Consider the following 24951-nt stretch of genomic DNA (forward strand, 5'->3'; position numbering starts at 1 on the left):
TACCGAGTTATTCATTATGAACTTTCAGGAATAGAGTGTACGCCTTCACGGCTCTCTGCGCTGTTTCCGAGCACACCGCCTGTGCGGCTGGGAATGTTGGGAGATGTTGAAGCAGTGGCTTCTCTTTAAACAACGTCTGCTATTGCGGAAGCTGCAGCTTTTAATTCCTAATGGTATCTCCCAAACGATCATTTCCTCCCTTCCGAGTTATCCGTTCTCTCTCTGTACCTGGGAGGTTGTCAGCACAGTCGTTCTCCAGCTTTAAGTTTCTTGCAGGGAAGGAGACCTGAATCCGTTGCAGGGTTGGTGCTAAAAATCACTTCAACAAAAGAAAGCCCGTCAGGAAGGTCTGCATCCTGTCTCCTTTCCCCCTAATGCCAGATCATTGTTAAGTCGTTCAGAGAGTCTTGAGTAATTTAGCCAGAAGAAATGATTCAAAGATACCTCTGTAGGTATTTTCACTGCCTGAGGAATGTTTTGATTTTTTTTATATGTATTTCTTCTTTCTGTCTCACACCAACTGTTATTAGGGGAATTTATTTTCCCCGACACTTAGATAGCAGTACTGAACCAAGAGATGCTGCTGCAGATTCAGAAACTGAATATTGGGGTGTTCTGGAGGAATCGAGGAGTGAGAGATGAGACCTTCCTTTAATTCTTTTGCTGTTGTGATTTATTTATTTATTTTACCATCCTTTTGCTGCTAACTTAACAGCACTTGAAAATCCTGCCAGAACTCTGTCAGTAGTGTTGGTGAAATTCTCTGCTGGTAGTTCTCTGCAGCCTGTCCATGAGTGCGGTTGAGCTCTAATTGCTTAATTGCACAGGTAGAGAAATAAAACACTTCAGACTTAGGACTGCTTGCTCTTATGAAAAGCAGGATTTTGCTTTATGGACGTTATTTTTCTGGGGGGGAAATAAGTGTGTTATCACTGGGAGATACCTCAGCACTCCTGATACTGCAGTTCAGAGCAGGACTTGTAAATCTGCTTGTTTTTCCAGCATAGATCCACCTACCTACATGTGAATGTGATGTTGTTTACAAAGTATTACGGCTCCAGGTTGATACTGTAACTTTATTAACATAATTCTGGTCTGTAATCAACGCCCTATAATCTGCTAATACTGAACATCTTACCAACCGTAAATCTTCTGCGTTATTGCAAAATATCTGTGATTGTGCTAATGCTGAACGTGTAGCAGTGGTTTGAGTAGGGCTCTGCTTGACAGATGTTTCAAGAGGTGTTGCTGTCTTGGATTTATTATCATGCTTACCCTTCCCATGCAAAAGCTATGACATGGGGGAAGAAGTAAGTTGTTCTCCAAATACTGGATGGTGTATAATATATGGGGGGAGAGCAGGGGGCTCTGTGAGGGAAAAGCTGTTTTGTTGCATGGAATGCAAGGAAGTAATTGCTGCTATCGTGAGTAATAGTTTTCATCTGGTTTTAATGGACAGTATTTGAATGACTTTTTTCTCCACCTTGCTGGAATTTGGCAGCGAAAGCATTTTGGTGATGGGATCTGTCAGATCTCGGCACATGAGAATATAGAAGAATACCTTTTTTGTGTCTAACTCGAGATGTTTGGTTTTTATCAGATCCAAAGCTGGTTTTACAAAGGGGAAAAATAGCAGCAACTCCAATGGTTTTCATTCGTAGCTATTCTACATTCTGTAGCCTTTGCATTTTACACTCCTGTTTTTGGCAGGGCTTCAATTCCCTTAGCTTATTTCTCCTTAAAGTTGGAATTCAGCTCTCTCACAAATCATCATTATAATTTTATACTTCTGATTTCAGTATCTTAGAAGATAGTATTAACATTTTCCTTGTACGTGAAGAAATGAGATGGGTACAGCATGCAGAAGTAAGACTTTTGCAGAGCTGTGATTCAGAGACATGCCAAGTCCACAGTATTTATCCTTGGAAATCATTTAGAGAATAGCTGCTATAACACAGGCTGTGCGAAGATAGAGGCTGACGAGGAACTTGATTGCAGAAGAGATTTCTTGGTGAAGGGGAGATGCGTTTCCACCGCTTAATTAACAGAAAGCAGATTAATGCAAATGTCTGCTTTAGCTGGTTGGTGGAATGCATGGTCTGTTAGCTGTCTGATGTTCCTAAAAATGAGAACTCTTTAAAAAGATCAAGAAAATTACAAATTTTACAGCCAAGTTCTTGTGTGATTAAATCTTAATGTGTTTTTGTTGCCTTGGTGCTTGAAATTCAGCACATCTTATTTCCTGTTATTTCCATATGGAAATTGAAGTGTTTCTGAATGCCAGTGACTTTATGTGGCATCTCTTCTCTTCTCTCCTCTGCAATGTCTGCGTGGCGGTGGAGGGTTTTTCTTAGAAACAGTTTGCAACTGCGGTGCCACAGAGACTGAATATTTACTGCCACGTTGTTTACAGCCGTGTCTGTGCGGCTGGGGCTCCCAAACATATGCGAGATGCACCAAATGCTTGAGTTATTGGAGGGAACAGAGCAGAGCAGAGTTGATGTGCTGCACTAATTTGCTGCGAAGGCACCGTTCCTTAATAATTCCACAGTGAAAGAGCTCCTTATGAGAAGAAAATCAGGAAAGTTTATCGTTCTGCATTTGCTGGTTAGAAGTGTGACTGGAAGCAAGTGGTCTGGCCAAGAAAAAAAAAAAGACAATTCGCTTACTGACTGGAGGCATAAATCTTTGGTTATGTGGTTAAGAGGTGCTTGAAAAAACACTTGGAAATGTGAGAAGCACCTGTGGGAAGTCTACCTATTGCTGCAGCCAGGAGCAGTTTGAGGTAACCCGGTATTGTTAATGGGGTGGGATCCACAGAGGCTGAGTATTGGAGGCATGATGTACTCCTTGGTACGCACCTCTGGGTAGGTGCTGCCACGGAAAGCTGAATTGCATTACAGGGCTTGGGGAAAGCATGTGTGTTCTATTTTTTCTCTTCTTTATTAACTTCTATTCCACACTTCTCCCAAATGAATCCCTGTTTTCAGGCTCTCAAAGAAGGATGAGCAGAGTGGTAGCCTTTAAGTCTGCCTTTGGATGGTCGTTTAGTGAGCTGTGCTGTCACTGCTTTCAGGTAGTAACTATCATGGAGTGAACGAGCAAGTGGCGTAATTAAAGTTATATTGGTGCCAGGAGAGGTCTGAGTGGCAGCTGTGTAACCTGAAATCTTGGTGACTTCACAAAGTAGCAGAGGAAGAGCAGGAATGCTACATATGTTGCCAAATCCTTGTTTTGTTGATTTTTGAGGGTAAGTGAAGTATCGCTGAGTTCTAAGAACTTCCTTGTGAAAATACTGCGTTCTGCTGGTACGTCTGGTTAAATTGGTACAAGGTAATCGGTTCCAATCGGGATGCAGAGTCAGTTCAAAACTGTAATAATTAATCTCAGTGCTATTTACTGGGAAGACTTGCTCATAACTATTAAACTTCACCGACTTGGCCTTCACATGATGCTGAGTACCTTTAGTTGGAAAGAAGACTACGCACTGTTGAGGTAACTTAAGTAGCTGAACGGCACCTTCCTTGTTTTGTTAAGGTGTTTCTATTTTTAATGTTAGGGATTTGTCTGAAGCTGTAACGAGGTGGTAATTCAATTAAAAAAGCTGAAACAATAATGTAATTGTGAAAAGAAACCCCCATATGCTCTTAATTGTGATGGACATGTTAAAAAAAAGAGCAAAATATGGCATCTTGGCTTCCAGGTGCTTTATTGCATGGGGAGCACTGCCTATAGGGACTGCATTCAGCTGACTGAAGGGCACCATAGATGGGAAGAATCGGTGTTTTATGAATGCTAGATGTTAGCTGAAGTTATTCAGAAGACTGTTTCTCATTGTTCTCTTTCCCTGTCTTTGAGATAATCATCAGCTGATCTGAAATTAAGAAAATGGACATTGTATTTTGCGTTACAAAGGGGAGGTATTCCTCTCTAATTTAGTTTGGTTGTGTGCCCACATGAGGCTGTTTCACTGCTGAGAAAATGTCACAGTCTCTATAGGGATGACAGAAAATGACTTACATTGTACTGTTTTAATTCTTAACTGAGATGCAGCTTGAAGCTAACACCTGAAAAGTTATGTAAGACATGCAGTTCCATTTAAACTTCTCATTTTCAGAGAATGTCTGTATAATTTTTTAATGGAAATAGGAATCTGTATTGCTAATCCTTTTTTTGCTTTTAAGCTCAGGTGAAGTAGTTTCTTGTGGCAGATGGAGTTTTGAGTTGGAGGAGTACAGCTCTTCCTTTTAGAAATGAAGCAGGGGAAAGGTGGTCAAAATATGTAGGAGTATTGTTTCTGTACTTTCTCAAAGTTGCCATAGTCTTGCAGTCTACTTGTTAATGGTGTTTTTTTAATACAGTTTCATACTAAAGGCTCTGAGTGGAAGGGGTAGCTTCCTGCTTGAAGTGACTTTGTAAACTCATAGGAGCGTGGTTTAATTTTTGTTGTTCCTCAGGAGGTCATCTCCTCCTGTGTCATGCTCAGAGCAGTGCGTTGTCCACCAGACCCCAGGTTCTTGTCAGCCCAGGGGTGCCTGCTTGTGATGCTGCAGAGGGTGCCTGTCCCAGGGCTCAGGTTTTTGTCCTTGCATTTCATGACACTCCTGCTGCCCTTCTGCTCTGCTCTGCCTCCATCCTGAGGGACATGGTGCCACCGAGCACCCCCAGCTCTGGTGGGGTCTGCAGCCATGGTGATGTGCTTTGCACCTCCTCATGCAGCCACTGATTGAGGCCTCAAGTGGGGTGGGTGCTGGGGGTGCTTACAGGACTACTTGTCCTGCTTGGGATGCTATCCCGGTGCTATTCTTAGCACATGCTAGCTGTATCTTGACCTTTATTATCTTGTGAAGCTGATTTTAACTTCATTTCAGCAGTTTCCTTCCTTTTGGTGGCTTACAAAGTTGTGATTAGGAGTTTGTTTTGTAGGTGAAGCTGCAATATCATGACCTGAGGTCTTTCAGGTGCAGAGTTCTTAACTCACCTGGTTAACGTCAATCTCAAGTCTTTAAATACTGCCTAAATGACCGTAGTGTTCTTTATTCAGCCAGTTGTGTTTAGTGCTTAGACTTCAATATCAGCATGTAAGTTGAAATTTCATCTGTTTTTTTTTTTAAAGCCATTTTAAAATACAACTTATCGTCTTATCAGCCCTCTCAACGTGGAAAACTTTCTTTCTAGGAATTCTGGGAAAGATCCACGTAAACAGGGAAGTGGTTTAATTTTGTTGTTCCATTATGTTGTTAAGTGTATGAGACAAAATTAAACTTTTGCAGTAACTGTTAATTTTAGAAATCTTTGGTAGTGTTTGTCAGTAGATGGTACAGAGAGTTCTCTCCAGCTCATAGCAATTACAGGAGAGAGAAGTTTTCTTTAAATATTTTCATGTTTCAGAGTTGGAAAAAAAAAAAGAAGGCTGTGAAAGTTGCTATAGTTTTAAATTGCAATCAGTTGTGTACTCTTATTAAAAATAAACTAATTATCTATTTTTCATTTGCTTATAAGGCTATTTTAGAAGTAGTGCGGAGAAAACCCCTGTTTAAATGTTGGGGGGGGTGGGGGGGGGGGGGAGGTTGTATGTTGTTTTGTTTTAACTTCAATGTGAGAATCTGTTTGTGAATTATCCCTAGGTATACTTCTACTGTACTACATTCAACTCAAAGCCTGTCACAGAGGTTGCCTTAAAAGGCCTCAAAAAATCTTAAGGTTTGATTTCCTTTGGTTTAGCTTCTCTTGTGGCTTATACAAGGTGGAGGAGGAAAAAAAGAACTCATCCTGACCTTGCCATGTAGAATAGTACAAATCAGTAGTGATATGTTAATAAGTTGATATGTACTAAGATTTGAACCAATGATTAATTTGCAAGGTAACTATTTAAAACCACATGCTGTTTGCTCCTAACCCTTCTCTCCACTGCCCCTTTCCCCAGTGAAACAACCACTCTAAACTCAGTAGCAAGCAGTGGCTTCCTGGTGCTCTGAATTGCCTTCTACCAGAAAGAACCCTCAATGGTTTGCTGACAGTCATCTGCTTTTGTTCACTTAAAAAAAAGATCCTGAACCACATCCTGTCAGGTCAGAGACTTTCCACGGAGCCACGAGTGCTTTGGGCTCACCTCTTCCAGGGGATATGGAGGGGGTCCCTCTCCAAAGCTCTTGATGCCTTAATACACTGATGTACCTTCTCTGTGGCTCAAAAACATTCTGATGGGTGGCAAATAAGATTTCAGGTATTTTTTTGTTTAATCAAAATGTCAAAATTGTACTTTTGACAGGTTGAACTTAAATCCCCTTTTTGTTACCCTCATGAGATGTATAATTATTCCCAGCAAATATTAAATGTTAAACCCAGCTTAGCTTTTTAAATAGAATTGTTGGGATGATTCAGAACACATTTGAATGCTGTTTGGATCCATGGTGACAAATGCTTAGGAGCCCTTGAGGAAGGCTTTTGTCCTTGGCCTTGTCCTATTGTGTCCCACCAGAGTGTGTGAAGGCAGAAACTTCAGTTCTCACCCAGCATCCCTTCACATAGCCACTGGGCTTCTGAGGGTGTCTGCACAGAGACTGTGAATTATATAATTTGCAAGATAATAAGAATAAAAAATCTTAAATCCATAATCCTGCTCTTCAAATGAGGGACAGTTATGTTCAGGAGAATCATCTGTGGCATATCCAAAGGAGAACCATCTTCTAACAGCCTGTCAGGAGGATTCAGCTATAAAGCAGATTCAGACTGCGTTCTTTTCTTTTTGGTCATCTTGAGTGCTCAGAATGTACCAAAAGTGATAAATGATGGTATTGGTATTACTCTAGGGATGGTGAGAACAGACATAGAATAATTCTTGGATTTTCTGTAATCATTGATGAGGAAATACATCTCAGTGACTTGAACTTCTTCAGTTGTAGATTGATGGAGGTTTTCTACAACCTCGCTTTGCCAAAATGTTTCATTTGAAATATGGTAATCCCAGAAGTTTTTCCTTCTCCGTTATTGTAACTGTGTTGGTGTTGGAAGCTTTTTCATTCACATCAAAGACAAGGAATGGTATCTGTGCAGAAAACCAATTTGTATTTTTCACTTCATCACAATCGTTGTGGTGCGAGTATGAGGTTTCTGTCGACAAGTTATGTACAGTGTATCAGCCCGGGCTGTTAAAATCCTATGTGCACAGTGGTAGCAGTCTGTAATACGTCAGAGAAGAGGCCGAGTTACCACTTCTTCATATTGGAGTAAAAATTTGAGTTTGAATTTGGCTTTTATGGACTTTCAGGGTATTTCTCTGCTGACATTTTGTGCTCCAGAGGAGCCTCGGTTGGTCATTAGAACTGCAGGCTCTTCTCACTTTTTGCTCGTAGCCAAAGTGAATTTAACACTTGGCGAAGAGAAGCTTGTTTGCAACCTCAGTGCTTGTTTAAGAAAGCCGTTATTCAGACATGGCCTGGCACACTCACCATGCAGCAAATTGTGGGCTTTCGTAGAGCTCTTGAAATGCCAGTAATAAACTGCAAAATCTTCGTTGCAGATAACATCTCGACGTCAGATATTGCATGGCCGTGTCACCTTTAGGTGGGACATTCAAGGTGAAAAAGTCCTTTTGAAACAGAAGTTCAGTAATGGGATAAAGTTTCAAAAGTAAGCCAACAAAGTGGATGCTTTTTAATTGCTCCTACAGTAGTTCAGACAGCTTCATAAAGCAGCTAATTAGCTCTGCTTGTCCAAAAGGCTTATTTTGGTTGCTCCGGCTGCTAGCGCTGACAGCCAGTATCACTTAGTGCAGCCAGTCAGAGTAATTTGGCCTTCGTTCATCAAAGTCAGTTTTTTCCTCCTTCTGCAAAATCCCTGGTTCTCTGTATGGTAAAAAGTTACATTTGATGAGTAGTTTTAAGTCTTTTCTTTACTCAGGCATCTTTGAAGTGTCATTATTTAATTTCTATTGTATGGCACTTTAAAATTACATTTCTAGCTCTAAGCTAGCTTCTCTATTTGACACAGCGTCAAGACTTTACAAATTATACATAATGAAAACTGTTACATCATAAGTACTTTCAGTGTTGGTGTCTTGTAGTACTGTCAGCTTTGATTTATGTAGAACACCTAAGAAAAATTGACTGAAAGACTGAGAGGGTGACAGTTCCCTTCTCTCTGTCCTCTCCCTCACCCACATAGCTGCTTTTTGGTGAATTACACTTCACTGTTAGTTCTGCCCTCTCACTCCAGCCCTCACGGCTGTCTGATGTTGTGCTGAGCTGATATTACTTGCTAGACCAGCAGAAGTGACTGGGAGCATTTGTGAGTGGCTTTCTGCAGAGAATACTGGATGAGGACAAAGCTGGGGTAGAAGAAAGGGGAGCATGGGAGGAGATGGGTGGCGTGAGGGCTGGCAGTGCCTGGGTGACTTGACCTAGGAAATGAATTACATAGGGAGAAAGACGGAGGAGTGGAATGGATGGTTCTGTATACGTACTTGTTAAGAAAGGGAAAAATGACAAAATGATCTATGTTAATAATGCATCTTTAAAAGAACCTGTTTCTTATTTTGGTGGTTCTAAGCACCTCAGCACACACCTGTTGTCACAGAGCTGCCTTCTGCTTTGCGTGGACACAAAGAGGTTTGTATATGCTTGAGCAGGAGTGTACCAGTGCAATTCTCCCTGTCTTCATGCAGTTAGGCTGCTCTCTCCTATTGCGCTAATGGATATTTCACAGGTGGTAGGAGGCAGAGTTCCCGTGTTTCCAGAGAGCATGTCACAGCTACAGCTGGAGGCTGCCATCCCCAGAACCTGAACTAGAGATATGGGTGATAAAACTGACTTCATCTCCCAAGGTCGCTGCTAACAGTGAGGTAGGAACTGAGTAAGAGGTGCAGACTATAGTGCAGACCAATTATATGCTAAGCTTAGGAAAAGAGTACAGAAAGCCTATTTGCTATGTAATCTTAGCAGTGTCTGGTTTGTAGTATTTCAATATTAGCAGCAAATTGTCCTAGAAACATATCCTGTGCACATAGGTACAAGCTTGATGCAAAATGTCTTGTGTGGATCAAATCCAAGCAGTAAATAGACAGCACTTAAAGATGTAAGAAGAGAGATGGAGAATACAGTAGACGTCCTTAGCATAATGAATCTGCTCAGAGACTGTCCATGTGGTGGAAGCCTGGGCCCCCCTCAGTCAGAACTGCTGAGCTTTCACACAATAAGCTTTTATGTAGAATTTCCAGAGCCTTCATCAGTCTTCTGCTGATGGGTGGATGAACTCTTCTCTGGTATGTGCTTACACTTAACAAAAAATAAAATAAAATCTTGATAATCAAAGTGCATGGCCTTAAGCCTGGGAAGGATGGGGGTGATGGAGGCATCAAGTCTGGGAATTCAGCTTCTGCGGCCAGGAGCCTCTGTACTTCAGTTCATGCTCTGCTGAGGGCAGCTATGTGCTGCGGTTAAGTGTCCCATATTCCTCAAGTGTCTGTACAGGGATCTTAGATACCTAAGTTCATGGCATTAAATTGCATTACAGCACTTGTGGGGGGGGGCTTCAGAACTGCAGTCATAAGCTACTCTGTTTCCTCATGTAACTTCTCAGCCTAAGGCCTCTGTGGTCTGAGCAGGAACAGGAGCAGACAAGGCTGGGAGTTTTCTGACCTCCAGCAGCAATCTCTGCATAGATTGTGGAATAAACAGTGTCAGAGAAGAAGCAAGGCTGTTACAATGTTACATCTACCTGAACTGTACAGTGTTGCATCCAAGATGAAGGTAGATGTCCGTCTCTGGCTGTTGGAGTGCTGCACAGAAGAGTTGTGCTGCGTTCCTTCAGTTACTGCTTTACTGAGTGTCTGTTGGCTGTGCTGATGAGCTGTAGGTAATCATCCTGTAAAACAAAAATAATAAAAAAAAAAACATTTTTCTTCTCATTCAAAAAGGCTCTCTCCTGTTGATCTTAAGTGCATAGAAAGCTGTCTCACAAGTACTCTTCCATTACTGTAGAAGAAACAGCTTGAGCAGGCACGACATGAGAGTTCTCCCATCACCTTTTTCTTTTTGGCAATTGTGAAGCTTTGATGTTCTTCTGGCCTGCCAGCAGAATTTACTGCTGAATGAATTCCTTGCTTGTGACAAGAGAAACACCTGTTTCTGCTTGAGCAGAAGAACTCCATCAAAGAACATCTGGCAGTATAAGCCCTTGAACTACTGTTTATGACTCCCCTTTCTCTGAGGTACTCCAAATACAACTTTGGAAGTGTTATTCTCTTAAAGTAAGCATCAGTGTAATAGGGGTTGCTGGCTCTTTCAAAGAAGTACAGCATCATCCTGCCCCGTAGTACCCATAGAGCCTATATTTTGCTGTGAAAGAAATGTGTTCTCTTACAATGTTTTTAATAACCAGTAATATAATTTTGTGTATACATATATAGGACTTAATCTAAGTGAAATGTAAACAACTTGAAACATGATAACTACAGAAATGCATTTAGGGCTGCTGTGGGGACCAAGTACCTAGATAGCTTGTCCTTTGTTCCTATTTGGCCTGTTGGCCATCTGCTTCATATCAGCTCTAGCAAAGCAATCGATGCTTTTTTCAAAAGATATATTTATTAACCATGCATAATTAAACTGTAGAACTCACTTCAGAACCAGTGGAAATAAAAAATGGTCTCAGAAATGGACAAATTCATGGCAAATAGTTTGCCCAAGGTGCTTACGTGTGGTCTGGTGGAACCTCCAAGTCAAATAAGTCCCAATCACTGGAGCCTCCTGCCAAGAGCCTTTAGTTGATCCTACAGTTCATGTTGTCTGATATTTTTGAAACATTCTCCTCCAAAGAATATTTATGCTGCAAATCTGGAAGACCTGCTGTTTTTCTGCCATGCATTCTTAATGTGAGCTCCCGCTTCAGTATTAAAATGCTTTATAACAGTTCATGAAAAATAACTCCTGTTTGTCACAGAAAGCTTTCTCATCTCTTCCAAGCACAGCAAGGCTCTAGCATGAGTGTTTACACTGAGGAATCACTGAACACATATGTCTCTGGGAGGGCAGCACTAAAGAAGTTCTCCTTGTGCTGAAGATCCGCATTCACTTCCCACCTGGCCACGCATGGCTGCTGCCCTGTGCCAGCAGGGAGAGGTGTCCTGCCCAGGGAGGGACGTGAGTCAGCAGTTAGAAGCTCGTGCAAAGTTCACTCTGCTTCCATTTACCATGTGTGTTCAGAAAGTTAAACTGTAGCTCACATGTTAGTTGTGGTTACAGTTGTTTCTTCTGTGTGGTTGGGAAGGTGTGTTCTCTAGGATGTGAAGGGCACAAGAGGATAGAAATAAGGCCAGCACTGAATGCTTAGAGCTGTGCTGGTGGGCTCATGGAAGTGCTGGTCAGTGAATCTGTCCCTGTGAGTGTGCGTTATCGATCCCGGGTGGGGTTAATGTCCGAGTTCTCTCCAGACTCACATGTTTAAAGCAGTGTCAGCATATTCAATATCACATGCTGCTTGCTCTGTGCTCGCTTATTCTACTGACTTTGGAAATGATATAGGGTGATCTACAGTGAATGTATCTTGGATTCTTTCTAAGTTGTTTTAATGTGTTGAGCCCTCTGCTGCTGCTGCTTTATTGCCAATATTTTTGAGTAAAATAGATTAAAACTAGCTTATGTATAGTAATACAGTCCTGCATACTGGGTGTAAGTCTTGAGATAGGTATTTAAGAAGAAGCTCTGTTTTGCTGGCTTTGTCAAAGCCTTAGCTGACACAGGGCAGGCTCAGCTAGGCTTATTTTCCAAGATGCCATGAAGTCAGAAACTCAGGATAATTACTTCATATTCGCTCAGTCCATAAGGAGAGATTTATCTGCCTCTATCAACAGTGGCTGGAGTGATATTTTTAAGGAATTTGGTGAGAAACTGGCATTATTGCAAGCAACTGTGTAGCTTCTCCCATGGCTTAAAGATAGAGGATGTACTGATGAATTTGTGCTTCCTTGGAGGCTGCGTTAATGGGCAGAATTATAATTTAAACTTATTTTTTAACCCTTTGTGCAAAATAACTTCAAAACTGTCTTTTTTCTCTCCTTCAAGAAGTGTTTGATATTCTGGTAATTTCTTGAGTGTTGTTGAGACCTTTGTGCAGATGATCTGTCTGCCAGGTGCTCCCAGAAATAACCTTTTGTCATCACTGTCATCTCACCTTTGATACATAGGAGAGTTTGGTACTGCTGCCTTTGAGCAGGAATAATGTGTATGGAGAACAAGTTCAGGGAAGCCTTCTTGAGACTTCCCTTAGCATAGAATTCGGAGTTTTAATTGTCAAATTTAAGCCAGTTGAAGAGTGCCAAGCTCTTTAATGTAGTACCCATGTCCATGTTGTGGCTTTCATTGGGTGCTTGATAAGAGGAATGAGGTCATAATCATCTCCTAAAGTGCCTTCAGAATTCCAGGTCAATAGATGTCATTTTCTTAATTGTAATTTAGATGTAGGTGAACTAACTTCTAGTAGAAATGCAGTACTTCCACCTGGAAGCTTTTGTTTGTGATATTTTCTTCCATCACATATATACCTGATTCATACATGAATTTCTTGCTTTTTTTTTTTTTTAATCGTTTAATCTTTTCTCATTTATAGCTTGATAAGAAGTATTGAAGCCTGGATTTCCTTTGTATAGCCATGATGTTATTTCTTCTAGACCTTGTGGTTAATCCCTTATTCCACCCACCAAAACAGTAGTTCTTACCATTGACCAAAGATAGCTTTGCAAAGTGGATTTGTAATACAAAATAGCATAGTTGTCTCATGCCAAGCTCCTTAGGTAGGGAAGAAACATGCCTTTTACTAGGTGCCTGTAAAATGCTAGGGTGAAGAATCTTCTTCCCAAGTGGCAAAGCTTGTGGTCTGAAGAGAACTGCAATTCCCGTAGTGAAGGAGTCTTGTGGGTTGGAGGGTTGGAGCAGAGACAGCTTTGAACATGCTATGGCCAAGGAAGCAGACGTCTGCAGGTGATGTTGGCTGGCTGGCAGCGGTGCCATGGGCTTTTGGGGGAGTTACTGCCAGCTGTGGTTGCGTTGTTACTGCTCAACATCCATGGATCACTGTGTGCTGCGCTCTACAAGAGTGAGCTTTTGCTTCTGTTCAGAACCTTTGACAGGTTAAGGTACTTCAGAGATTTCTGGGGGTAAATATTAGTGACATAGCCTTCTTTTCATTCTGACATGGGAAATAATGGCCAGCTAACAGAAATTGAACCGTATACAGCTGCAGTGTGATAGAAACTAAGTTTTGTTTGCTAACCTGTGCCACCTGAAAGTAGTCTGTCTGTCTAGTTTTAATTATTCTATCGAGTTTATCTAATTAAAGTTAAGAACTTCTGCAGCCAGAACTCGTTCCATGTTTTTGAAGATAAATAGGCAAGCTCTGAGAATGTCTCTGCAGTGATCTTTCAGTACTTAAAATTTCCTGCTTTACTTGAATACTTTGGGTTTGTTGTTTTTGTTTTTTATTAACTTGTAATATTGTGTTGGAATACATCAGATAGGCAAATGGTGCCATTGACCAGAAAAAGATTGCTTTGGTGTGGTTCTGTGATGGCCAAGTTTAATAAAACAAGGCCTTGCTTTGCATTCTTGTATGCTCACTGCATTTTCCAGTCTCATCTGCTTTTGTTTGATGCTTTTTGCCTGGGCAGATCAGCAGGGCATCTCTCCTTTGGGGGAAGCAGTGAACTTAAAGCACAGCATTTCAGGACGTTTGTCAGAGCAGTCTTGTTTTGGACAGGGGTGGGAGTGTCAGCAGGTGTGCAGAAAATTCTTCTGTCAAACTGCATGATTTAGGAGGTTAAAACGAGCATTAAAAAATCTGTTGTCAGTAGGACTAAAGATAGGTAATTCCTTAAATAGATCAGGAGCAAACGAGCTGTAGCTGCACAGTAATACTGCAGAGCTTTAGGATGCTCAGTACTGGGGAGTTTATTCATGAAAAACGTCTGTGTTGAAGCTCTGACTTTGCAAGTGAAGCACGCAGGCTGGGGAGGATCCAGAAAAACCTTCAAGAGTATTTTTTTCATCTGCAAATGCTGGTGCTGAGGAGCTAAGAAATCTCGGTCCATTTTGTTTAAGAAACAGCATGATGGGCAGCGGGTATCTGCAATGGGAAGGGATATCTCCTATGGAAAGTGTTAGAAACTGTAACGACTAAAATTCAGAGAATGTGGAAGAAGCGGAGATTGCAGACAGTGTCTGTTTTTATCTGAGAAATGTCAGACTGGGGGTTTTGAGTAAGAATCATACATTTGGAATTGATTCCTATATTATATTAGGTTTCCCATGGGACGTGTGGTCATTTAAGAAGTTGAGCTTGATGCAGAAGTTACTGGTGATGATTCTTTTTTCCTCTGGTTTAAAACATAGATTTGCACAGCTTTCTGTGGACGGTTCTCTCCCAAGCTCTTGTTAAAGATAATATGTTCGGCTCCCAGAAGTTTGAACCTGCATAATTAAGTTGTAGACTGGCATACAAGATTAAAGGGAGTTGTTCAGGTAGCACTAATAAGAATTTCCAGCACTTTTGATGACAAATATGAGACTTAATGGAGGGATAATCTGAGTAGGGAGTATGGGAAAATGTTGGCAGAAGGAAAAACTTTGATGCAAGACACTTAATAAAGGAAATTAAATGGTTGCTAGTGAGCATACAAAATCATAAGTGAGAATGAACCAGGATGTAAGCAGAGTAAACTATGGGATGCAAAGAATAGGTTATTTCTATATTAAGGGATATGTATCGAATCACATAAATAGGCTATAGGTGTATACGCAACACTGCTCTGAGTTTTAGTTCCCCTTCAAATTGTATCAGCACGTGAATCCTGTCTTATAGACAGAAACCAAAAAGCAGCTGAGCTGACTATTTACATTCCCACTTCATTTCCCAAAGCTAGCTTAAAAAAAAAAGAAAACTATATAGAAAATATCTTAATTTCATTGCTGTCTGCTGAGTTATAGTCTTAAATGCGGATGAGCAAATCAGAACTGAATTCAATATAGTTAATTCCCATTTTCTACCAACAATGTAGAAACAATTCTGCCCATCAGTAAGTTTCTTCAGCAGTACTTCTGTCCTGTGCCCCCCCATCCCCTTTATCCAGGGAACTATGCAACTGTGTTTAAAATTGCCTTAGCATATTTCAGAGCCAGTATAATAGCTTTGTAATCAGTGATAAATATCTAATTTAAAGATAATTAAAAATGCCTGTCATATATAAGCATGTGATGTTTAAGTAAAAGTTGTTTCTGCTTGCTTAGGAGGTGATAAGATTGTAGACTAAATGTGATTAATGTTCTTTGCAGATGTTGCTTTATATGCTTAGGCTCTCAGAAGTAGAGCAGTCTAGACTGTCTGTCTGCATTCTCCTGCTGCTTTGATCTTGATTAAAACTGGTTGTATTACATTTATCATCCTCCTTTTTTGAATGCCAGGAACTATCTCAACTAGTTTTTGTATATATGCGTGTTTATATAGAAAGATACTGAGTACCTTTGTTTGAATACTGTAAAAATTACATATTTGGATATCTTCGGCAAATAGCAAAAACAGATGGTTTTTGTCTTGAAAGCCTTAATTCTGTCACTTGGCTTATTTCAGACACAGCAAATGTTATTCAGAACGTTAGCAAAATTCATCCGGAGTGAATCAAGCTAACGTTTTAAGTATGCTTTTCCCCCTCCTGTTGGATAGATAATGAAGAATAGGTGGCTGCTTCTGTTCTCTGAATTCTTCAGCCTTCTTGCTGCAGTCATCTGTATTTCTGTCAGGTCTGATATTGGTGTTCTATTAATATCTACATTATTCTGCTACCCCAAGATTTTCTCTCCATGCCACCCCTCAGTGCTGCGGGTGGTGGAGCCGAAGTGCACGCAGTGCTCGTGGGCACTGCCAGCAGTGGTACCTGCAGAGCAGAGCTGTGCAAGCAGCAAGCTCTCCAAATGCTGCTTTGGTCTTATGGCTTCCACTGCTTGGGGAGATGATCACTTCTTCACTTGTGCATAAGCACAGCTGGGAATGATTTTTCAGCATTTGGATGATTAAATTTCCTGGGTGGTTTTTTGTTTTGTTTTGTGAGTGAAGACTTATCGAGCGACTTCACTTATTGAGTGAAGATTGTATGGGTCCAATTTGAAGACATTATGTTTTATGGGCAAGGTTTAAGTGAATCCTTTTAACAGTAATGAATTCTTTGATGGATGGTCAGTAAAAGATTTGGGGTATTTCCATGAATTATTAAGGGAGATGGGGTTTCTTTTTTATCACAACATTTGTTGTTGCCACGGGGTGCCCTCCTTGTGTCGGTGCTGTTTGTGAGATGTGTGCATGTTGTAGGTTTCAGACCACAGCAGCATCTTAAATCCAAGCATGGGAATATGGCTGTATTATGTTTTGCTCCTCAAGTGCACCAAACAAATGCATAATGAGAACTGGATAGTAAGTTAAATACTGTGTACATCGTAAACTCCTCGCTACCCAGAGTGCCTGCAGTCACTGCAGCTCAGGAGCTCCCTGCAAGTTGCTGAAATGAAGATTGCAGCTGACGTAACGATTGAGGAATATTAATTAAAATAAAAGATTTGAATACAGGTCTCACACAGCAAATCTGAACTTCCCCCTCTTTTAAAAGCATTATGCAGTACTTAATTGATGGACTGGCTGAACCGGAGTTGCCATTCTAAATGTGTATACTTTGTAGCTGAGAGCTGTGTGGGGCTCTCACAGGAAGACCTGTGTTCCCTGAGAGTCATTTCTTAATAAAAGTCTGCTAATTTACTTTAATACTATGAATTAACATACTGAAAAGTTAATGCTACAAATTTAATGCAACGTTTTGTGACAAATGCATTTTTAAGGTTTTCTTGCAAAGTTAAATGAAGCAAAACTGGCTTAATCGAACGCTTTAAGTCTCTTTTTCCCCATTAATTTGCGTGCTATAAACCTGTTTAAATAGCTTAGGGTTATTGTACCGTGTCAGGTATGTTCTGTGCCATGAGGGTATACAGCACCAAAATTCACCTTGATCATGTGTTATCAAACACATGGGTTGCTAACACAAATCCAGCAGCAGTTATTTTTTTTTAGTGTGATTTTTAAGCAGTTTTATTGCAGACTTACAGTCTGGTGCTCCTGATGACTTCAGTTCTACTGAGCATCCGTGCGTGGTTCTAAATGAAAATGTAATTTGATGCCTCAATGATGAAATGTTTAGGTTGTTAAAACCTTGCAAACATGTTTTCAGTACCTTTTAGTATACAGTACATTTTGTAGTAGGTATTTGCTCTTAATTACCGTTGAGTCCTGATGGCTTTTCCAGCTGCCTCCTTGCCTTGCTTCTTACTGAACGTCAAACACCATCAAAAAACAGTGAACATGAAAATGTAGATTGTGTTTGTAGGCAGGTAAGGACACTAGAAGCCTCTGTCTTAGGTTATGTTTGTATTGCTTTGGGTCTCATGCCAAGTCTATGCTGATGTACTTAAGACAGCTGTTGCAGCAGTTGCTGCATCTAACTGTGGTTATTACAAGAAATGTGCAGTTTGCCCCATGAGCAGCGTATTCCTAAAGTCACTGCTGCAGAGCTGTGCTGGGGAGCAGCAGCACGGGCTTCAGGAAGCTGCTCTGAAATTGTTCCCACTCCAGCCAGTTATTCTTAAAGCTTTTCAGGCAAAGACAAAACAATGAATTGATTGCATTTTAGTGTTTAGTGTTTTGATGTTAATAACCTGATTTTGGTTTTTGGAATACTTCGGTTATAGGTTTCTTCTTCAAAACATATTCATAATCAGTAATAATGCAAAAAAAAAAAAAAAAATCCAGTGAATAGAAAAATCTGCTTCGTGGGAATACACAGCTTAACAAAAAATAGAGCAGAGAATTGCCTAATACTGGGATACGTTAGGAAATTTGTTTGTTGTTCTGTCTCTTTTTTTATCTTGCTGTGAACCTCCAATACCTGAATGTTTGACAGTTTTTCAATCACCCCTTTCAGCATTTATTCTACATAAAAATGGACGTAATAATCTGTAGTAAAATCTTGTCAGTTCTCACTGTTAGTTAATCTGATAGCTTTAGGGCATGGGAAGGAAATGTTGGGGGTTAAAAGTAATTAAGATATTGCTGGGCTCTTGTGTGTGGTGCTCTGAGCCTGTACCTGTGGCATAGGTACAGGGTGCACATAGGAGCTTGGAAGCAGGAAGGGTACATCCCTACCGTGTCGGTGGTGCGCTTGTCTGTAAAAATGCAAGTTGCCTCAAGCTGTGAGAATGGGAACTTTGACCTCATCTTCAGATTTTAGGCCTGAAACAGTGAGCAAAGTAAGGCAGCCTGAGAGGGGCAAATAGAACATCCATACCGAGTGATGGCCACTTTAGCCAGCGCTAGAGAGGTGGTTGATCCCAATTTATTTTTTTTTAATAATATGTATCAAGTTTAGAACAGAAATTAAAAACATAAATTTTAAATCCTTATCAATACAGAAAAGGCTTGGAATTTTCTGTAAATCAGATACATATTTATATAGTATAAGGCTACACAGTAGACACAGATACAGCAAGATTTGAGGTCATGCAGGTTTTTTTTTTGCTTTAGGTTGAAAGTTCAGCAGTCAAAAACATATTAACGTTTTTATGATGATAGGTATTTACTCAGATGGGCGATGTAGCAGTTTGACATTTATGTAAGTTTAGTAGCTGAAGGAGGGAATTACTTCCACTCATTTGTGCCAGTTCAGCTGTTTAGGAGGCTGTGCGGCAGAATCTGCTTTGTTGATTGCACTACAACTTAGAAATGTACTTTGAACGTGGCCTTGTGCTAGAGCAGATACCGTGAGCTACTGATGTGATGTGGCTGTGATGTGTGCAGTCTTAGAATGCTTCTGAAGGAGTAACAAAGGAAAACAGTATTGATACGATGCAAGTCTTCGGGAATATTCCATCTCAAGTACTGATGCAGTTCTGGCCAACCTCTTCAGGAAGGATGAACTGGGACAGGCCTGCTGTTACACCAAGTGCTGAAATGAAAAGGAGAGAGAAAAGGAAAAGACAAGAAAAACTTGCAGCATCAGCTGTGTGAAGCATCAGATGTAAAGGTGGATCCTTGCCTCATAGACATCGTACTGCTTTTGTTTGACTCACTGTGCAATTCTGTTTTCTTTGCAAAAACAACTTGATGCAGTTTGCACTGATATTGACTGATTCAGAAGGCAAAAGGTATAATATTTGTTTGTAACTGAATTCTGCTCTTCTGTCGACATTTCTGCAGAAGTAGAAGGGATTCTCCTTGTGTGGAAGAGGAGAGTCTTCTCATCTCCTGATACATCAGTGAAATGCTGGTCCTTTTCAACATGATTCTGGAAGATGTGTGAAATAGGCAGTGCAGGAAAAGATGTGGAAGAGAAGAGCTTTCACAGATCCCAGCCTGGACAGAGGACCATTCTGATGAGTAGTGCTGCAGTGATTCACAGCTGGGTGTCACTGGGGTAGGAAGCAGAAGAAAGCCGTCAGACAGACTGGTTCCCTCTTGTTGCATGGAAAATTCAGATTGTTTTATGCAGTTGGTAGAGAAGGAAGAAAGTCATTTATATCTCTCAGCTGTCAAGATGGCATGTAATTGAAGATTATTTTTTTTTCACCCTCATAGTTAGCAGAATCTTCTGTGGCCCCTAGTTTGTCTCTGGAGAATCTAGCACTGTAGAGAAAGGTAAGAAGAAAAGCCAGGTTAGCCTGGTGCATTGGATGAATACAGGAGGAGAGGCAGCCCCATAGAGCGCAGCAGGGCCTGCCTGGGGACCGCCCCTACCAGCAGCAAGGCTGTAGGCTTCCTCTTGCTCTGAGGCTCCAAGTACCAGGTCACATGGACAGGTACCTGAGGACATTGCTGGGAAACTCCCAGTCAGGCCTTCAGATGGAAATTCTGCTGGTTGCCAGCAACAGCGTGATAATCATCCTATAGAGCCAGTCATACCTTCCTATTTGAGGTCTGATGTCCTTACGTGGTATATTTAGGCTTTAATCTGGGGCAGGGTGCCTGCAGAGTACTTTGTTTTTTAATTTTAGCAGCAGCATTGTAAGGCTCTCTGTGGAAACGGGGGTACAAACTTGTCTGCCGTGGGAAAGCATCCATAGCTGCCTCGTCTCAGCTCAGCCAGGCACTTACAGATGGTGCCACCAAACAGGGTACAGCAGAGCCCCAGGTTGGGACTTCTTTAGTCCCAAATACTAAGCTGAGTTTTACTTTGAATTACGTTTCTACATTCAAACCTACATGCAGTACCAAGTGCCTGTATTTTGGGAGGAGCAGTGGGAAGGAACCCCTTAAGCCAAGCCTTGCCCTTTTTATCTGTGGTTTGTTCTTTTTTCTCACTTCCTTTTTAAATCTTGGCTGAGCCAAAACAGCTTTTCCTTTGAGGTCAGCTACTGTGATTATTCTCTAGTGACTTATCGTGTGTGTGTCTGCTTCGGGGTTCGTGCCAAGGAGAGGAGGGTAATCCTAATTGGAAACCTTCTCTGTGTGTTTCTGTGTTGGTGCCTGATCTGCCCCTCGTTGATGTTCTTCAGCCTCTGATTCTTGGAGAATTTGAACTTCTGGGAGTGCTGTGCCCAGTGTCATTTTGGGGGGTGAATTTTTATCAGCTTATAATAACTTCTGTGTTGTTCAGAGGGAGAAGTGTTGGACCAGTCATGTCTGAACGAGGTGAGTGTAGTCCCAAAGCTATACTTCAAAAAACCAAACTGCTTATAGAATCTGTCAACATTTTTTCCAATACAAAATTGTTAGACAGTAGATGAGAGGACTTTTCTGTTTAGTGCTGCTCACACCTTTGCAGTGACAGGAGTGGTGTGTTTGAACTTGAAAACATCAGCCTGTGTTTTGGTGTGCTCCCTTGAAGTCAAGGAGCATGAAAAATAGCGCTTCTCTTTGCTTGAAATTTCTGGAGATTCACAGATGTTGACAACCTTTATTGTGGGCAAAGCTGGTTGGTGCCATAGCTATCCGTTGTTTCCCTCAAAATGGCCATTGCTGGCACAAGTTCTCCCTAAGGATTGTTGATGCTGCCTGAGCAGGACCCCACAGGCTTTCTTTTTTGCTCTCCTTCAAGTGGAAGGGAGGGGCCCTCTGGAGGGAGGCATCTTGCAGAAGTATTGTCGGCTTTTTTGTTTCATGATTAAGAGTTCAGAGAGCTTCAGATACCGTTGTTGTACCCCTGGCAGTCACCAGTATGAGTACTTTGTGTTATCACAATTCCCATTCTTTAATCCCATCTTTCTTAACCACTCCCGTGGAGCCTTTACTTCAGATGTGGGCTCCTCAAACCAGCAATCAAACTTCAAGGTTCCTCGCCTTCATGTGGATCTTTTTCCTTGAACTGTAGCTTCCCTCCTTAGAGAGGCATTCCATTAGTTCTGCTGCCTTTCTAACATCTCAGGTCTCTGAAAACCATAGCTCTTTGTTTAAATTAACTGAAAGGTTAATAGCCTCTCCAAAAGGTTCTTTGGGAGAAGTCAGCAGGGTGAGTGCACAGCTGTGGGTGCAGAGCTTCTTCAACGTGGCTAGTTACTGAGGCTTGAACTTGAAAGGTCAAGTGGCCACTTTTGCATACTGATGACTGGCAAGTAAAGCGTTTCTTCTCACTCAGATGTTCAGCGCGTTTTAAGGTCATCTCTTCTTTGGATTCCAAACTCTTAGTTCTTCCGTGTGACTGTATCTAATTTTGCCTTGTTACATGTCATTGGTAGTGCTCATGATAGTGCTCGCTTGATAGCCTGAAGTGGTGTTTCTGGTCAAAAGTTGGTATGCTTTGCATGATACTTAAATCTGCCAAGTCTTTCTTACTGGAACTACATCACTGCTGTGCCTTGAAATAAGTGGAACTGAACTGCAAAATTTAAGTGTTAATGAAAGCAAGGATGCCAGGGTGTTTTGGCCCATTGCTTGCACCCCAAAGAGAAGTGGTGACATGCTGGAGCTATGCGGCCTTCCCAGAGCATGTGCTTCTGCTGCAGCTCACCTCATGCTGAGGCATTGTGCACTGACTGCTTAATGGCAGAACAAAGCTGCTGAGTGGTCCAGGTGCACCTCCAGCACCAGAGCTGCAGCCTTTGCGTATGTGTCAGTGAGGAGAGAAATGGAGCACTGTGAATGGTGCCAGTCCTTTGATCCTGAAGAAGTACTGTTGTTTTGTGGTGCTCTTGTAGAAGCTCTCCATTCATTCCACTGTTGAGCTGCCTCACTCCAGAAGCTGTGAGTGTGGAGCCTGCATTCACACTCACTATTAATACATTTTTTGCAAACTTCTGTTTCTTTAATATTAAATAATATATAAAAATAACCCAGAGTGATTATGGCAGCTAACTTTTTAAAAAATGTCTTCTGTGTTAGTATCTGTAAATCCTCAGTTACAGAGTCATTATTTTATTTGTAAATTTTTTCTTAGGAAGAGAATTGGGCCCTCAGGTCTTTTTTTAAAGCGCTTGAAAGATCTTTGGATGGAGCACTTTAGTGCTATTTCTGCATTCTTCCCCAATAACCTTCTGATTAACTACAATGCTGATTTGGTAGACCATGCTGAAAAGGAGAAGGTTAAGGAGAAATTCTAGTCTGAGAAGATAGAACATCTCTGTAAGGCAGTGTGGCAGCAGGTCAGGTGATTTGTTACTTTACTGACTTGTTTATCTTTTGCCTGATTCTTGCACTACTTAGGTTAATTGCTGTCATGTATGGATTTAATGAATGTACTTTGGCACAGTTTAGAGGAATTACAGTCCTTGTCTGACCTGAAAGCATTGAGAACAACAATAATAGGACTAACACTTGTTCAAAGCTCAACAAAATATGTTTTGAGGCATCTTATCATGCGTAAAGAGGATAAAGCAGGTCCTTTGTGTTGTAACTCAGTTTGCTTTATTAGATTGAAAATAAACTCTTTATTTTTCCTTTGAGAAACGTTCCCTTGGGTGTTATCAGAAAAAATACAGAAAGATAAAAACTTGCTTCCTGGTTGTGGAAACATCAAAGCTGGCCCTTTGTTGTGTATTTCTGTAGTCTGTTCCCAGATATATTTGTGGGTCTATAGGGTGTATATGAGATCACTTTGGAAACAACTAGATTAATATATGTGGGTAAGTACTTGAAAAAGGTATCTGTGCTGTAAGTGAAGATTTTCAGGTGCTATCTGTAGCTATACTTCATTTTCTGACCTTTTTCTTACTTGCCTAGAACAGTGTTATGATTCACATACTATAATGAATGGGGTGGTCTGTGTGTGTTCTGTCTCACTGTGTCCAGTCCCAGTGGTCCTTCTGGCCACGGCTGTTCTGCTGATCCAACATACTAATTCATTAGTTCCTTATGTATCTGTGGATCTCCCTGCTCAGACTGAGTTCAGATGCACTCCAAACATAACACAGTGTAAGTAGCCTTCCTGCAATAAGTAGAATGGTACTGGAACAAGCTTAACGCGAGCATTTTTCATATACCAGATCTTCTGGTGAACAGCCCCGAGAAAGTCCTTGCCTTTCCTATGAGCATTCCTGCAGGTAAACCCTTACCATTTCTGTCCCTATGCTTGTAGTAGCATCAAGCACTACTGAACTGTGATGGAGTGTTGGGTTAGGTTGTACAGCTGGGAAAGACATACGGGATCCTCTTCCATGTTTCACTATTGCCATTTGCATCCTGGGCTTCAGTAAGTACATCTCAGAAAAACACTGGATGGAAAAAGAGCACAGTTCTATCTACAAACAGGCAAGATTTTTTTTTTTCAGGAGTTCATGTAGTCCTGCTTAAAAAAACAGAAGCCACTCCTTCAAATCTCTACAAAGGTGAGGTTTTCCAGACTGCTCCTAACAACTCCTGATAAAGTTGTTTTCTGTACTGCTGACAATTACAGTGCATCCTGTATTAACAGCAGTTCAGAAGTTCACTAGCAAATGTTGGTTCTTTTTTCTTCTGCAGCTGTCATTTGAACACAAATGCCTCGTGATACAGCAGCACGCAACCTGCAGTGTCACAGAATAGATTAAATGTTATCTGTGCTAACGTGCTGAAGCCAAACTCAGTTATATACCTGCATATTCTTGCCTTTTTTAATGTGTTTTCTTCTCACAAGCTTTCAGACCTTAAGTTCATAAGAGCATAAGTTCCTGAGATTATCCTGGAGCTCTGCTCGTGGCTCCTTTCAACAGCAGCATTTTGCATTTTGAGATTCAGTAATGGGTTTCCCAAGGACCTGACAGTTTCTGGAGAAAACAATTTTTCAGCACTCAGAATGGTAATAGGAGTTTCATTAGAGGCATATTCTGCCTAAATTGGAACCCAAATAGATGTGTGTTTGTTGTGAGCTCCAACTGCCGTATTCCTCCAACAGTTTGGTCCTTGGGAAGGGGCTGTCTGATTGCAAGCTGATGCTTTCTTTGTGCCGTAGGCTCAGGGCTGCTGCTTTGTGCAGTTTCCCTGTTCCTTCTCTCCTTGCTTTCACCTTGGTCCTGCTTCTCTACTGTGAAAGCTGCGTCAGGACCGTCCTGGTACATCCGCACGTCACTTCAGCCTGGCCAGACCTGTCCCAAATGGCCACACAGCCACCAGAGAAGGTATTATCACAGCTAGGTGCTCCGGTCGGCTCTAGAGTCCCTAAAGCAGTGCTTTGCCAACAGCCCAGTTCGATAGAACTGATTCACAGCACTGACAAATAGGAAAACCTGACTGTAGAGAAGATGTGTGTAAGACGACTATTTGTGCAAAGTTAATTTTATGGTAGTTTCAGAATTTCACAAATTCAGCTTGTCCGTGGTCCTTCAAAGCAAGGCTTGGCAACGGGAGGAAAGGAATGGCACGTATGAGATGCATCCAGGACTTCTGCTTTATTGCACTGACAGAACCAAATTGTTCAATCTGTTGCCTCATCTGTTTCTTGCCATAGCTGGGAGTTATAAA

General features: G+C 41.3%; 1 protein-coding gene across 5 annotated transcripts in view; it reads left to right on the plus strand.

Annotated features, from left to right (window-relative positions):
* The window catches only part of ACVR2A (activin A receptor type 2A), a 57475-nt gene that overhangs the window by 4355 nt on the left and 28169 nt on the right, over window positions 1-24951 (plus strand). Inside the window, exon 1 of one of the 5 annotated variants that reach the window (XM_040703361.2) lies at window positions 26-3495. The exons of 2 other annotated variants lie outside the window; for them this stretch is intronic. The gene's annotated coding sequence lies outside the window, so the exon portion shown is untranslated. Of the gene's footprint in view, window positions 1-25; window positions 24609-24951 lie in introns of those variants that run through there. 2 more of the 5 variants (XM_046943500.1, XM_046943501.1) reach the window with 2 other exon arrangements.

Source organism: Gallus gallus, chromosome 7 (assembly GCF_016699485.2).
Source record: "Gallus gallus isolate bGalGal1 chromosome 7, bGalGal1.mat.broiler.GRCg7b, whole genome shotgun sequence".
In the NCBI taxonomy this organism is placed as follows: domain Eukaryota; kingdom Metazoa; phylum Chordata; class Aves; order Galliformes; family Phasianidae; genus Gallus; species Gallus gallus.